The 12167-nt window shown below is 42.5% G+C and overlaps 1 protein-coding gene across 1 annotated transcript in view; it reads right to left on the minus strand.

Annotated features, from left to right (window-relative positions):
* The window catches only part of LOC128534127 (NLR family CARD domain-containing protein 3-like), a 48210-nt gene that overhangs the window by 13455 nt on the left and 22588 nt on the right, over nt 1–12167 (minus strand). The gene's annotated exons all lie outside the window — the stretch shown is intronic.

Below are 12167 nucleotides of genomic sequence, written 5' to 3' on the forward strand. Positions count from 1 at the left end.
TGTGTGGTGGCAGAGCAGGGGGGGCCTGGGATGTTGAGAGAGGTGGAGTCTAGGACCTGACCTGACACCTAAACGTAGACAGCCAGGCACACACATACACAAACATACATTCCCACCCTCATACACACAAAAAAATATTCACACACTCACACATGTAGACACACAAAAATAGACAGTATACACACTCACACTCCCCATATACCCACTTCCCTCCGCCGTGGGGACAGAAAGACCCCCCCGGTCCCCGCAGCAGCGGAAAGGACCACCAGCCCAGACCCCGACCAAACGGCCAGCTCCTCCTCTCAGCCCCCGGCCCTGGACCGCGGATAGGGAACGGGGGTGTGGAAAAAAGGAAGACCCCCGCTTCGCTCCTCCCGCTCTAATGTAGTGTTGGTGTGTGTTGTTCTAAAGTGCTTTAAAACAAGGGAGGGGCAAGACACTAACCACCCTCCGGCAGCTCGTGTCAGCTCTGCCCCTCCCAAGAACCCTAAATGTCTACGTGCCACTTAAAATTGGGAAGTGGGCACTGGCACCAGAGGTAAGGCTGATTAAACAGCCCGCCCTCTGGACGCCATTCAGTGTGCCCACCCCCAAGGCCCTATATGTATGTGTAACATGACAGTAAGTAATGAGAGTGTCTAAGATGTGATATAAAATTGAGATGCAGGTGGTCACAAGGAGACAGGGAAGGAAAACCTCCCCTGTATCCCAGCAACACCCCCGCACCCCAAAGCCCTACCTGTATGGTGTTGTGATGGAGCGGGAAGAGGGAAGCATCGGGGATGGGGAGAAAATAATCAGAGGAGGCAAGTACCCCCCCCTTGGGACCAGCTCCCCTACTGACCCCCATAGGCACCCCCGTTGCCCAAAAAAAAAAAAAAAAAAAAAAAACAGGGCCAGGGGCCCAGGCCCATCCAAACCAGGGCCCATGGCAGCCCCACAACAGAGGGGAAGTAGAAGGAAAAAAAAAAAAAAATTAATAAAAAAATTAAATCAAAAAAATAAATAAATAAAAAAATACTCCCACCCCCACATTCAGTCGACTCCCAGACTACATAGACCAATAGACACCCAAGTTAGGCCCGTCCTCCTCCTGTAATGGACCCCCCCTGCAAAGAGGACACTTGCAGATGGTAGAAACACACCCACCAGCTGAAGAGGCCCCCCAGCTCCACCGATGCGTCGAAGGTCCCCGCCCAGGGCCGGGCACCAGGGCAAGCACCAACCCACACCCCGGCAGCACACCAGCCAGGACCCAGGCCCCCCTGGCCCAGCCGGAACCCCAGCCCAGAGGCAGAGCGCCCCCAGGACCCCAAACCCCCCCCGGACCTATCTCGGAGCGGTACGGCCGCCAGGCCGGCAACCTACGTCCGCCGACACAGCCCTCCCTAGCAGCGCCGCGTGCGGACGGTGGGGGGGGGGGAAGAAAAAAAAATAATAATTATAGTAAATAAATAAATAAATAAATAAAAAACACCGCCCAGGAGCCACCCGCGCCCCCTCCAGGCCAGAACCGCAGCCCCAGCGCCGGACCCCCCAAGAAACCCACCCTGCGAGAACGCCTAGACGCCCCAGGCCAGCATGCCCCCCGCCGCATCAGCAACCAGGACCAAACTGGACAGAACTGCGGCCCCCAGCCACACTAGGTAATGGAGCCGATCAAAGGAGCCCAGAGAGATTAATCTAATGTGGCAGCAGACGCCGTGTCAAGACTAATATAGTCTAACAAACAATCTCTATATTGGTTGATATTAAGATTATTTCTATTTTTCCAGTTCATGAGGACAGTCTTCTTAGCAATGTATAAGGCGGTGAAAGCCATGTGGATTGTGTTGACCTCTGTAGTAACACCCTCTAGGTCACCCAACAAGCAAACTGAAGGAGAGGCTAGAATGGAACATTTAAGACACTTTGATAAGTCTTCACAAATCTCATACCAGAATTTCTGAACAGGTGGACAGAACCATAGAGCATGTACAGTGGTTAATCAATCGGAATGTAGGTCCTACCGTCGCCGCGCTCGGCGGTACCGTTTGGCTTTGTGCGTTTGCTGGCTTTTACCGTTGAGTGGCGCTATATAACTACAGGCTGACGCCTTATGCCTTAGTTCATTCTCTGCTGGATTAATGAGACACAGAGTTTTAGAACTGCACGTAGTAGCGGATAAAATCAAGTAAAACATTGTAGTTAAACAAATTTATAATCACAGAACTAAAATGACGATACAAATGTAGAATTTAAATTAAATTAAATCTTATTAGGATCAAATTTAAACCAAATAAATGTTAACACAGTGAGCCTTTAAATTTTATCACGTGTAATTAGAAAAGACGCATGTAGGGTTTTGTGTCGTCTTATATCTTGTGTTCTTTAAATTTATAGTAGATTTATTAACTAAAATAAATGACCATAAAAATTATAACATTGTCAGGACGTTCTACTGCGTCAGCTGATGTTGGTCATTCAGCCCCGCTTGTGTTTGTGCGTTATTATAAGAATGAAATGCAGTAGACTGTTATGATCTGTAACGGATTCGACCCATGTTGCACGGGCGGCACCATAAAGCACGGACACGAGGCGAGGTCTTACGGGAAAAGGGTAATTTATTTAGGTAAAATGGGGAAGAAAAGTGTTGAAGGAGGGAGAAAGGAAAGAATGGGATAAAGGTTGTGCATGTGCAGTTCCGGGGGCTGTGCCACACTGGCATGCGGGCACACAGCTGACGATAAGTGTTGGTGCGAGTGGCAGAACTGAGCACGCGGAGGCAGCGCTCCTGCACGCTCCCTCGTGACGGCGCTTCTCCCGCTGTCGATGGCCGGCGCGAGTTCTCGCTGACGCAAAAACCTAACCACACTTTTCCCCTTCGGCAGCGGGGCTGCGAGGGCGGGCACGGTGCGGGAGTGTAGATGCCGCGGGAGCTCGCGCAGCTCTTTCTCGCGCTGTCCTCAGCGCGGAGATCAAAGGGCGGAATTCTAGGGTCCTTGTTTAAAGCGCCTGGGCCGCGTCACATCTCCCCACTGACATGCTTTTTTTTTTATATATATATTCTCCATTACATCACGTACTTCCCAGACCTCAGACAAACCTCCGCGCCTTGCTTTTATAATGCGGAGCAAGCCCGAGATTATATTAACGTTAATTATCGGCAGCCGGCACAAATAGGCGGCTGCGTCCATTTGCTGCCTATTCAGGGAGCCTACGGAGTGAGGGAGTAGTTATAGTAGATTTGGGCGTACACCCATCACACGCGCACGCCGTGGCAGATCATAATAATTGTCCTAAACTTGTATTTCATAAGGTTTTCCGAGCGGTGGTACAGCGCAACGGGGGTCATTATTTACTATTAAACATTAAACGAATTTACAAAACTTTATGCGTGCGATTAAGCGCTGATTCTACGTAGGAAAGTAAAGAAGAGGATCCTGATGCTCAACATTCCGGAGACCAAACCCCATTTAAATTAAATTAACAAATATTGCATGTAAATAACAATAGCCCACGTTTAAAAAAAGCATTTTTATTTAGATTATAAAAAAATAATCCTGCATCTGTTTTAGGTGTTCCAGCTGCCACTGTTCTAAAATTCAAATTAAATCAAATCTTATTAGGATAAAATTTAAGCACAATAAATGTTAACACAGTGAGCCTTTTGATTTTATCACTTGTAATTAGAAAAAAAGCGTGTATGGATTTGTGTCATCTTATTTCTTGTGTTCTTTAAATTTATAGTAGATTTATTAACTGAAATAAATGACCATAAAATTAAAACAGTGTTAGGACGTTCTCCTGCGTCAGCAGATGTCGGTCTTTCAGCCCCGCTTGTGTTTTTGCGTTATTATAAGAATGAAATGCAGTAGACTGTTATGATTTGTAACGGGTTCGACCCATGTTACTCAAACAACTCAGTTCAGGTGCTGGGGGAGGGAGGTGCTAATGATTTGGTCGGCTCTGTGTGTGTGTGTGTGTAAGAGAGAGAGAGGGGTGTCGCGGTCGTTTTCAGTGAAACAAAGGCTCAGCTGAAAAATGTTAGGCACATCAGTCACTTAACCCCCAATAAAAGGTATTTGAGTGTTATGATAGTTGTAATATAACAGATGCGCACTGAATACTTAACCTAAACCAGCCACGGAGATTATTGAACCAAGATAGCCCCCATACCCGTTTAAAAAAAAAACCCAAAGAATATTATTGTGTATAGACTGATTAAAAACAATGCAATTTATGCTATCATAAGGAAAATAACAAGTTCTTCCATTCCAATGATTAAAAAAGGTAACAATGTCAACTTTAGAATCTAGAATCCAGGAGATTAAAATTACACAAATTGAAATCACTGAAAGTCTCCAGAAGAGCCTCAGATTCACGAGGTTTTTAAAGTGGGGAGAAGTGCATTTCAGTTCCTCTGAATAGGTGAGAACAGCCGATTCACACCTGGGGAGGGTGAATAATTTGTATTTGAATGTTGTCTGGCATTGTAAAGCACTATAGTGACACTGAAAGAACAACCCAGGATTAATAGGAATTCTTATACTGCATAAACATTATTTAGCACAAAAAAATTCCTCGCGCTCGGGAAAACTATGCGTGTGGCTGAGCGCTGGTTAGACTATAGGAAATTAAATCGGAGGGTTTTTATTTAGACTATTAAAAAATAACCTGCGTCTATTTTTAGGCGTGCCAGCTGCCACTTTTTAGTTAGAAGTTTTCAATACAAAGCTTATAATGCCCACATGACATGACAGAATAAGGCACGGCTGGTGATGATTGGGGTTTGTTGGGTTACAGTGGATTTTACTACGCGGTGTGAGTGCAATGGCCATCCGTCTGCTCGCGCTGACTCTGCTCTCCGCGGATGGCCGTACCGCCTCCCTCCCACCTCTCGCTCCTTTGAAGTTCCTGGGGCGCGTTCCATTTGCCCTGCTTGCATGCCGCACTTCCGGGTTGTTGCACGCGCGCTGCATACACAGCGCGTAGTAAAATCCACTTTAACCCAACAAACCCCGAGTATTTTATAGCGCGGGGTGCAAGCCCGGGCATCGATAGCAACGATAGCTCACCAGTCATGTGTAATTCTGCGGTCCCGCTGCTTCGCATGTCTGAAGGAGAGGCCACCTAACTAGTGAGCGAGGAGCGATATTGATTTGGGCGCACGCCGTGACAGGCTGAAAAAACTGTGTCAGATTAATGTGCAAAAACTATATAATAAAACTATATAAGACTACATGCCTTTATAAGACTCAACTTTTATTTAAGCGCACTCACAATAACGAAAAAACGTTGTGATTTTGTAAGTGTTGTGATTTTGTAAGTGTTGTAAGCTGCGCTGCTCTGTATTGTTTTTGGTGAACTTGAGCGCGTCAGAAAATGAACGCAAACGTTTTTTTTAAATGGTCAGAGTCAGTCTGCTTGCTGTTTTCCCGACGCGTTCATAATCATTAGTCTACTTCTGCCGGTGCGCTCTGGAAAACTCCCTGCATGCGGCTGAGCGCTGATTAAAACTATGGAGTAAATTAAAGAGGAGAATCACGATGCCGAATCGAAGTCCTGAGCCCAAACCTCATTTAAATTAAATTAACAAATATTATAAGTAAAAAAACAATAGCCCACGTTTAGAAACCTTTTATAAATTTTTTCCGACATGAGTTGGCCCGGTGTTATGCGCAGAGCGCCGGGAGATTTCCTGAAGCTCAGAAATCACTGGGCATGTTTTCTAAATAGCCGCTATCTTTAATAACTGATGGAGGTTTTGAGCTGTATACACACGCATTCCTGCCTAAACAACTCTAAAAACTACACCTGTAACACAATAAACAGTAATATTTCAAACATTCTGCAGGCTGATATTTGAAGAAAGGAAAGAATAATGAATAAACCAGTTGTTGGGTCAAAATAACCCAACCAGGTGTTCATTTGTAAACTACATCTCATATGAGCCAACATGAGTAACCCAACAATGTGTTTAAAGTACCTGAAATAATCCAGAACTTAAATAACAATAAACCGATACAGAGATACGCTGTATAACGGTCACTGTTGTATTTACGGCAACGAGCGAAAATGTCACTTTGCGCCACCTGGCGGCCGATTTACGAATTACTTTGAAATGCAACTGATTGTTCCATATGGGAGTGCGTTTGCATGGGATTAGTGAAGACTCAGTCATTTTAAGAAACTCCCACCATGCTGTCAGAGAGGAGCTGATACTGATACTGACTTTTTTTTTTTTCTTAAAGCACTTTCCAATTGCTGGTGGATCTCGGCGGATGTCCAAATTGCTAAAAGAATTTTTTGTCCGTGCTCCGCCATGGGTCTTTTTTTTTTAACGCTCCCTATAACTCCGCCCACCGCTCGTGACGTCATGGGTTCTCGCGACTAGACCAGCAGAGTTAAGGGGCCGGTTCGGTGCTCATTTTAGGGCACCGGCACCAATTATTTTCTGTGGAAAAGCACGGCACTGGGTCCAAAATTGGGAACCGGCACGGAACCGGCACAGGAACCAGAACAGTGGAAAAGGGGTAAAAGTCTCAGAAGAGGCCCAGTTAAATTGGTGACAACACAGAGCCCAGGCCAGGAAGCAGACAGACAGGCTAAACCAACCGTCTGCTAGCTGCATAGAGTCGTCACTCAGAGTTCATCATATTAAACATACTGTGTCTGTTCCCCGAGCTAATCAAAACTTTAGAAAGACCCAGAAAATCTGTTTCAGTAATTTAATTAACATAGATACCACAAACTCAGATCACACTGAATACACAGCCAGCACCTCTGATCTGAAGCTAGGACTGTTAAATATTAGATCTCTCGCATCTAAAGCAGTTATTGTTAATGAAACTATCACAGATCAGGAGTTTGATTTACTCTGTTTAACTGAAACCTGGATTAAACAGGACGAGTATGTAGCTCTAAACGAAGCTAGTCCTCCTGGATACAGCTACATACACCAGCCTCGGTTAACTGGTAGAGGAGGAGACGTCGCAGTTATTTACAATAATAATCTGACTATCATACAAAAACACGGACACAAATTTAATGCATTTGAAGTTCTCTATAATAACAAAAAGTGGAGCTACAAATATGAAGTCTGCTCAGTCGATCCCACTAATTATCATTTACAGACCTCCAGGGCCGTACTCTGAATTAAATGGTCTCGCACCACAGTGAACTGCTAGCGTCTTACGATACGACACGCTTACTTCGATCAAAGGCTGCTTGTTAGTACCACGTTTTATAAAAACTACAGCAGGGTAGAGCTTTTTCTTACAAAGCTCCAAAGTTATTAAATAGTCTTCCAATTAACGTTCGAAACTCAGACACAGTCTCAGTGTTTAAGTCTAGGCTAAAAACCTATTTATTAAGCCAAGCATTTTTGTAAATAGATTATCCTTAGGTAAAGGAGCAGATCAGGGGGACTTATGGACGTAAAGTATTAGGTGAACTGGTATGTTTAGATTCTGTCTTTCCCACTCTCATTGATCACTCAGGTTTGTTGACGGTGAAGTGACTGGTTGCTTTACAATCACAATCCTCGTGCCTGTGTTTTTTTCTGGCTCTCCTCTTTTAGTAACGTCATCATAGTTAGTCAGAGAGAGGCTCCTTTCGCACTAGAGATTCAGGCATGAATGTGAGTATGATGATCTTACCCCAGTCTCTCCAGTTTACAGAGAGGATTCTCCAGTAGAGCAGAGAGACCCTTCACTCCTGAGTCTCCTACATTATTCTTCGACAGATCCAGGTCTCTCAGGTGTGAGGGGTTTGATCTCAGAGATGAAATCAGAGCAGCACAGCCTCCATCTGAGACACCACACTCATGCAACCTGTAGAAAAACACAATGACACACTCTTCATCAACAGATTTTTATATTGGCTTAGGATTTACTTAACAAAAAAGTGTTTTGAATTTTTTTTTTTTAAGATCCTTTTAAAAATCTTTCATTTTAGAAAAGGATATACAGTCGTGTTTTACAGCTTTTTGCTCCAATTTATAAATTTGGTCAATAAAGAGCAAGACTGAGGTGACTGTGGTGAGGACAAAGCTCCCCGAGATGGCATGAGGAAGAAACCATTGAGAGGAACCAGACTTAGAAGAGAACCAATGCATATTTGGGTGATACCAGAGAGTGCAACAATAAATAAATAATTCCTGCTATGTTAGATGATCGAAACGGTTTAGTCCCAAAACTCCTCAAAGCTAAAATGTCCAAAGCTATTTTTAAGGTTAATATGTGAAACTGTCCTAAATAAAGTGGAAAGGCAAGCAGGAGGGTTGTTCTGAACATTTTCTCCAAAAAATTAAATAGTAAGCAGCGTCAACTGGCCCATGGGGGAAATCTGGGTGTGAGTGATGTTGAACCTAAAACCTCTGCTTCAGTCTCACTGTTAGAGAATGTGTGTTACTGAGGAGCAGGTCATGTGACTCTCAGAGAGATGATCTTACCTCAGATTCTTCACTTTAAAGTGAGGATTCGCCAGTACAACAGAGAGATCCTTCACTACTGAGTCTTCCACTTTATTCCCGGACAGATCGAGTGTTTTCAGGGTCAGATGCACTTCTCTCAGTCCAGAGGATTCTGAGCTGAACAGTGACACCAGAGCTGACACACCGTTCACTCCAACTGAACCACAACTGATTCTGGGAAAAAATAAAAGGGACTAACATTAGGGCCGACTAGTGAAAAAGGGGTTTATTATGATTTAGTAAAAGATTTCTGTTATCAGACAGCAGGGCTTCCACTTGCATTTCTTTCTGGGAACCATAAAAACAATCCATTATTTTTGATTGTATAAATAAGTTTAGTACATCATTTAAATCTGTAAAGGGTCGACTTTTATTGATGTCACTTACAATATCCACTAAACCTTGTGCTTTTGTAAAAATAAAATAAACAGGGTTCGCTTTCAGTCGTCTCAGTCTCCACCAATATCTTTCTGAAACACGTCGCTAAAATGAACTCAAACTCTACAAATACTGCACACACACACACACGAGAAATATATCTATAGAAAGATTCACTTAAAAGTGTCTAATTTTAAATTAAAAATTAGACACTTTTTTAAGTCAGAAATAAATATTCTCAGTTTATTTAATCCGTATGAATCCAAGGAGAGGTACAATCTAATGACCACGCCCCTAACACACACACACACACACTCACACACACAGACACACACGCAGACACACACACACAGATACACACACACAGATACACACACACAGACACACACACACACACACACACACAGATTGAGTTTTCTGAGCGTTTGGAAGATGTTGCGCTCTACAGAATGTTCTGGAAAGTGGGAGGAGTTTAGCTTTTCCTCAGAACAACACTGACTCAGACAGAGAATGTGTGTGTTTTAAAGATTGTTTTTTGCTTCAGCTGATGTTTAAAGTGGATGGACACACGATAAGTCTCTGTCTGCACCTGTGACTATGGCAAGCCGTTTTAACATTTAATGGCAAGTCTGGATATGTATTACAGATATCCGTAATTCAGTTCTTCCTAGGCAAAATGTAAATTTCAGATATCCACAATGGCATTCCTCCTATCAACAACAACCATTCCAGATATCCACAACGTCGTTCTTCCTAGGACGAATGACGTCACTTTTACCGTTCATGTCTATGGAGCTTTAATTTACAGATATCTTTAACTCAGTTGTAGATATTCACATTGTGAAATGTGGATATCTACAAGTAAATTATGACTATCCATAATTCCTGTTAGAGATATCTACAATTTAATTCTGACTAGTCACAATTCCAATTCAAGATATCATCAACTCCCCTCAATTAAAGATATTTATAATGTCCTTTTTAGATATCTTGAATTCTACTTTAACTAGTCAAAACTGGATTATAGATATCTTGAACTGGTATTGTCACTAGTCAGAATGAAAGTGTAGATATCTCTAACAGGAATTGTGAATAGACATAATTTAGAATCTGCTATAAAATTATAGATATCTTTAAATGAATTTTGATTATAGATATCTCAAATAAAAGATATCTTTTACTTTCATTCTGCCTAGTCAAATTGTAATTACAGATATCTTGAATATAGAGTTTTGACTAGGCAAAATAACGTTGCAGATATCTGTAATTGTGTCACAAGTTACGGCAAATAGGAGGACGGGACGGGTTTGATATTGGCGGGAGCGGCTTACTGTTCAAATACGACATAAATTTTTACCACACCTAAGCTCTTGTTCCCCACAGATTCCTTGATTGTATATGAGTTCTATGGCATGGCATTTTTTTATTATTTTGTCTACAACAGCGACCGCCATTTCTTCTGCTAACTGTTCAAATAATTTGTCTGCTGGGCAAATATCCAATGGGAAGCCTTTCACAAGCAACGTCGGACACAAGAATGCTGACGTTTACGATATCTTTAACTTTAATTCTGCCTAGGCAAAACTTAGTTATAGATATCTGTTATTGTAATTTAGAATGTCTGACAAGTCGAATATCAGTTTCAGTGACGTCATTGCAGATATCCATAATTCAGTTTTGACTCTTAAAAACTTAATTGCAGATATCCCTAACTTTCATTGTGACTATCCAAACCTGAATTACAGATATCTCTAACTGTCATTTTGACTTGTCAGAATGCAATTACAACTAGTCAAAAATATGTTGTTGATGTCTGTAAGGTTTATTCCGGATAGTAAAATTTTGCCATTAAATGTTAAAACGGCTTGCCATATGTGACTGTGTACAAGTAGCACATGGACTGACCTCGGGGGACAGGAGTGTGTTCCCACTGCTGCTCACAGAGTGTGTGTGTGTGTGTGTGTGTGTGTGTGTGTGTGTGTGTGTGTGTGTGTGGAAATGCAGGTGTGTGATGTTCACTTGTGTCTTCAGTTAAACTGGAGCTGCTTTTCGAGTGTAACACAGAGATGTATGACTGTGTGTAGGGTGTAAGAGTCGGCTTTTACAAACATAACACCCTTTTTCCATCGTGCACTGGTTCCTGTCTGCACTGTTTGATCCTGAATGTGAGTTTTTTCATGGCCGTGTTCATGTCATAAATGTGTCTGTGTATAAGATCATCTGTGTCCCTCTCCACTCAATCCTGAACATTTTTATCATTTTAAAACAAAAACTCAATGCTACAAGACCCAGTTCACAAAAGAGAATGGTGCGCTGAGTGTGTGTGTGTGTGTGTGTGTGTGTGTGAGAGAGTGTGTGTGTGGAGCTAAAATAAAGGGGAGATGAGGAATGACTCCCCCCTCCTCTTGTTTTACAGAGTAGACCTCCCTCCTCTCTTATTTAAGGGGCTACTGTGTGGGACGACTTTCTCTCTCTTGTCTTTAAAAAATTATTACAAATTTAATAGTTTAACACCTCCAATAGTTAGTCTTGCGGAACACTCGCAAACCGCGTTACTCACAATGCGAAAACTACAAACTCGTACACACATGCTGTATTACTGTAGCCCAGTCTGTGCTGAAAACAGTGTAATTAGACTTTAACCATGAATATGTTTATAAGTAACTGAAAAATACACAAGTGTCAGGACACGTCAGAACCTCTTTAGGGCTCCAAAACCCCCACAGACCCCTAAAGGTTAAGTAAACAAATATGTTTTGCAAATTTTTGCCTTAAGAACTAAAATTTAGCAAGAAATTAGTTTCGGCATGTGAAGCATTTTCGGTATACGAGTGACCGAGCCGGTTGCACGTACTTCCAGTAGCTGATCAAAACTTATCTGCGTCAGTGGAAAGCCAAGTGAAGCGAGTTTATATATTTTTTGGATTATTTCTTTTTTTTTGCCATTTTAAGCAAGATTTAGTGAAGACATACAGTAGCATCATGGGTCCCAAGAACATTTGTGACGCTTGTATTAATTAATTCACAGACATTACAAAACACAGGAGTTTAATCTGGTCTGCTGGTGATAACAAAACCCAAAAACACGAATGACACACAAACCCTCAATATACCAAACCCAAATGTGTATCATACAACACAGACCCTGCAGTGCACAAAATACCACTATTTACAACTATATACAAAATAATTTGGTGTGTATGTGAATAGATGTATAGTCTAGAGTCGTGTGTGTGTGTGTGTGTGTGTGTGTGTGTGTGTGAGTATTGTATCGGCCCCTTCCAGGAGCACAATGATGAAAAATCGCTGTCCTGTGACACTGTCCCAAAGGTGA

Source organism: Clarias gariepinus, chromosome 12 (assembly GCF_024256425.1).
Source record: "Clarias gariepinus isolate MV-2021 ecotype Netherlands chromosome 12, CGAR_prim_01v2, whole genome shotgun sequence".
In the NCBI taxonomy this organism is placed as follows: domain Eukaryota; kingdom Metazoa; phylum Chordata; class Actinopteri; order Siluriformes; family Clariidae; genus Clarias; species Clarias gariepinus.